The sequence below is a fragment of the Morone saxatilis genome, unplaced genomic scaffold (genome assembly GCF_004916995.1).
Source record: "Morone saxatilis isolate NCDOM2014 unplaced genomic scaffold, NCSU_SB_2.0 Contig12, whole genome shotgun sequence".
Taxonomy (NCBI): Eukaryota; Metazoa; Chordata; class Actinopteri; family Moronidae; genus Morone; species Morone saxatilis.
The window spans coordinates 22,616,286-22,621,047 of NW_023339674.1; positions in this window are offsets into that span (position 1 = coordinate 22,616,286).

Below are 4,762 nucleotides of genomic sequence, written 5' to 3' on the forward strand. Positions count from 1 at the left end.
GTAGGAAACTTTTATAAAAATAACTTAATATTACTAACGAACTATAATATTTGCTGAAGTATTTACTGTCCTTTAAGTAATCCATGAGACAGATAATTTGAAAAAATCAGGTTCCTCTGCCTCATCCTAGTGCTCCTATTGACATTTGCAAGAATCCACCGGGCCTGAACGAAGACAACCAATCAGAGCCGAGAAAGATATAAAGATGCTTTGGGTTGAAGGCTTGAAGATAGTTGATTGTTCTGTCCCAAAGTATTGGGAATGAGACACAACAATCAGCTATCTTTCTCTGCAAAATATTTAACTTTTAAAAGAAGAAATAACACAATTTTACTTTCACTAATGAATAGTTGAATTCATAAGTAAAACACACCCTTGTTCAGTTCAGTGCATCCTGGCTACAGCCTGCATACCGTCTGATATAACCACTAGCTAATGCACGCTAACTTTAACTGCAGTGTAGCTGATAATAAATTCACTGAATTTATGATTTGTGTCCACATGATGAATATAACATTACCATTCATTACATCATAAGTTGCAATGTTGCAATTGCAACCATTAATGCAAATTCAACCAGTCCCTGTGAATTCTGTGCAACCAATGACTCGTTTTCTGCTAATCTGACCAATCATTATAGTTTCCTGCACAAAACATTGAGCCATATGTCACCAAACTCACTTCTTTGTTTCTAGAGCTAAAGATGCAGAGCATGCAGACTCCAAATTTTGAATGAATTATACAAAAAAGACCTTTGTTTGGTAACCAACAACTCATGATGGAAATATCTGGCTCTTTAGATGCTAAGTGCTCCACTTTGCTCAGCAGGTAAATACTAACTTTGTTGTTTGGCACCAGGTAGCGTACAGTGGGTGTCACTGAAAACAGACGTGTACTGCGGCTGTAAACTGATGAAGGCAGTGAGAGTGCAATGAAGGAATGGTACAGTATAGGTCACGTAATACATTATGTTATCCTCCTTTTTGCTTTATTTATTTTCTAATTACTGCTGTCTTAAATGTGTTTGACCCTCTGAACTTAAACGTAATGGTTGTAAGCCTGTGCATTATGGACTCTAATGGGCTTTCCCACTAGAATAAAAGGGAGAGACACCTTCAAATTAGTTTCAATGTCAGTATTACACTAATGTGTAGCCCAGTGGGTAGATCATGATAGTAACGGTGCCTGGGTTAGGGGTTTTATTCCCTCAGGATCCACCACACATGCTAAAAATGTAACTTCTCATGATGCTGAAAGGCATCAGGTACAAACAAACACCAGTTTGCAACTGCATAGCTTGATCCTTCACCTCCTTTAGCCCATTTGCTTTTCAAAGAAGCTGTGGCTCCAGTTTCTGAAGGAGCTAATGGTCTTCAGCTCAGTGATATACAGCAAATCTGCATAAATTCAGCTCTCAGTCTCTCATATGCTCACACATCTGTACAAAGGTGTGATATAAGAGCCCTTCAGAAGATGGATGATCTTTGGCCTGGTGTTGCAGCGGTTTGTCTTTGCCTGGTGTGCGTGACATCTGCGATCGCTTTCCAGAGAGGGGAGCGTTATTAATGTTTCTTTTAAGGCACAATGAGGGAAAAGGGACGGACAAGGCTCTGCTGATGCTGCAGCGCGACGGCCAAATTACTGACCGCTGCTGCACTGTGCAAGAGCAGGTTCCTGGTCGGAACACAGAGATAATGATGACTCCTCTACCCTCGCAATGCTGCTCTCTCCATCTCTTTCAAAGCCCAAGTGTAAACCAGCCGGATTGATCAGCTGTTTTTTCTGCATACTGCGTGTGTAAAGTGTGGAACTTTTGTGCCATTGTGCAGAGCTTTACTCTGTTTTTTTTTTTTTGTGATTTATCTGCTCTCAGTAGCATTAAATAAGCAGCACATGCGATAAAATGGATTTTTGTCACCGGAGTCACATATTGTGTTGTGGGAATTCATGTAAAAGATTGATAATATAATTAAACTCTCTCTCCTCCTCCTCCTCCTCTCTGGCTCCTCTCTGGAAATGAAGGATTCCTTACACTCTCCTCTAGTCTTCTTTCATTTTCTTTAATGACTTTTTTGATTACCTGCAGTCTACACGCAGACAGGAGACTAATTCTGCTGAACCTATTGGAGTTTGATTTGCATTTTATCATAGAAGAGCTTCATTGATTCTGGTCATTAAAGTCGCCATGACCTGCTTCATGACCCATTGTTTTAACAAGCTTAAATCAGGACATTTTCAATTTCCTTAGCTGCCTCGTATATAATCTGGTCCAATGAAGCCGTCAGAGAGCTGGATTATGGGAATAGTTTATGTTTTAAAAAGCCTTGCAGCCTCTGCTCTCCACTCTTCGGCGAAGGGTTCTGTTGAGAAGACTTGAGGACTTGTTCATTTACACTAGTGGAGATATGCACTGCATCACTTTTGATTCCAAATAACAAATGAAGGCTTTTTGCAAGCCAGGGCCATCTGTCTTCCAGTTGGTGAGGCATTGTAAGGCTCCATTCTGCACGATCACGTAGGAGTGGCTTAGTCAAATTATTATCGCTCTTTTTCAGTCTAACTTCACACTGACACAGGAATCCATCCAACACAAACAGCAGAGACACATGCAGACGAATAACACAAAGACAGACGAACACCTACGGGTAATTTATAGTCTCCAGTTTATCTGTAGGAGGGAACTGGAGATTATTATTATTCTTAGAAATATGATAATTTAACATCTGGATGAAAAGAAGTGTTTCACTGTCCTTTCTAGATGAAAGTTTCAGGTCTCTTTAACCTCTAACCACAGCCAGCATTACTGATGGGTGTGGTCTGAAGTGTGCTCTGTTAGACCTGTAACCACACCCAGAAGTGATGTCACAGTGTCCTACAGTACACCTGTACATCACTGCAGCCTGGTGAGACATTAAACCACTAGAGGTCAGCAAAAACAAAAATTTTCAGGGGTTGCCTAACATTGTGATGTTTAGAAGGTGTAACACTTGCCACGTTCACCATCTTAGTTTGACACGTTAGCATGCTAACATTGGCTAATTAGCACTACGTATTAGGGAGGTGTCCTGCAGCAAAGGGCCACAAGTTGGAATCAAAACCCAGGCTGCTGCCGTAAGGGCTTAGTACATGGGGTACAGGCTCTACCAGGTGAGGTACCGGGCACCCCATTTGGTCACATTTCTAAATGATAAATATAATATTAATATTAATAATTATATATAATTAAATACACTTTTACTGATGCAAAGATGTTAGAAACAATCATGCTGAGTTTATTCCAAACTGTATCCAGTGCACACTGTTTTAATCGGTGCAATTGCATCTTGAACTTTTATGCTGGTGCACCAATGCAAGTCTTATCCATACTAAACACAAAGTGAAGCTTAAGCTGAGCACCAAAGTGAGACATCTCGTGACCTTGTGGTGCTACATGAAAGGTCAGTAGATTGTGGAAACTTGGTAGTGGAAACTTGGTAGGATTCATCCTCTGGGGATCATGAATGTCTGTACAAGATGTTAAAATATTTTACCGGATGAGTTAAAAAGTGGATGAAAAGTAATGAGATCATCCAAGACTCCTTAAGGTTCAACTGGGCACCATGGATATCTGTACAAAATATAATAGTTGTAAAGATATTTCACTAAACACTAAAAGTGGTGGCATTAGAGGATCACCAAAGTCAACTGTATTGATCATCTGAGGCCCATGTATGTATGTTCATGACAATCCAGCCAGTAGTGGTTTTATATTTCAGTCTGGACCATTGATCTTCGTTGCCATCACTAGACCCACACAGCGAGGATGGCAAACTCAACATAGACAAAGAGGAGGAACATGTTTTTTATGTGAGGCATAAACTAAGACATAACAAATTCCTTGTTTTTGCCCCATAAACATTTAATTTGGCTTGTTGTGATGATGTGAACATTCTCATCTGCTGAGGTGTTGACTTGGATTATGAGCCAGAGGTGAGAGTGCTGATCAGCGATGTTCATGTATCCTGATCACAGAGGACATAAACTCCATCTTGATTGCCTGAGTGAGACCCTGTCTCTGCTCGCTGTATGGCACACTTCCAGGAATCACTTAAGAACCATGATAAAATAATCCTACCCTCCACACCACGGACGTGTCCTACATGCAACCTTCAGTGTCCTCTCCTGAACCCTGCACCACCCTGCAGTCACATTCCTAAACTGCCATCTGTACAGTCGAGGTTAATTGATATGTTCCAGGAAGAGAGACGTGCCATGATGATGTCAATTTTAGGCACTCTTAATCCATATTGAATGGCTGGGAGGCAAACGATATAACCACAGATTATCACACATCCAGAACAAAGCAATGACCGCCAGTATCGGCTAATGTTCAGCAATAGAGCTGTACCTCAATCAGTGGCTGCTAAACCCATAATTCCCTCCTGATGAAACATTAAACATAACACAGCCTGAGCAGAAAGGTTGCTTTGAAATGAAACAAAGTTCCTGTGCATGCTGGCGTGTAAAGCTCAGGCTATAGCCTAGAATAATGCAGTTAAGCGGTGATTAAGTGAAAAAGTGATTCAGTAGACGTTGAAGAACTTGTTTCTAGAATCTCTTTAAAAAAGACAACAGCAAATGGGCAAAGATGATTATACAAATATCTATTTTTCTTAAAAGTCTGAGGCATCACATGTTTCATTGTCTATTTTGTGGTAAGTTTTATAGTAAGGCTAATTCTGTTAAAGGACCAGTGTGTTGTAGTTGCAGATTACAACTGATT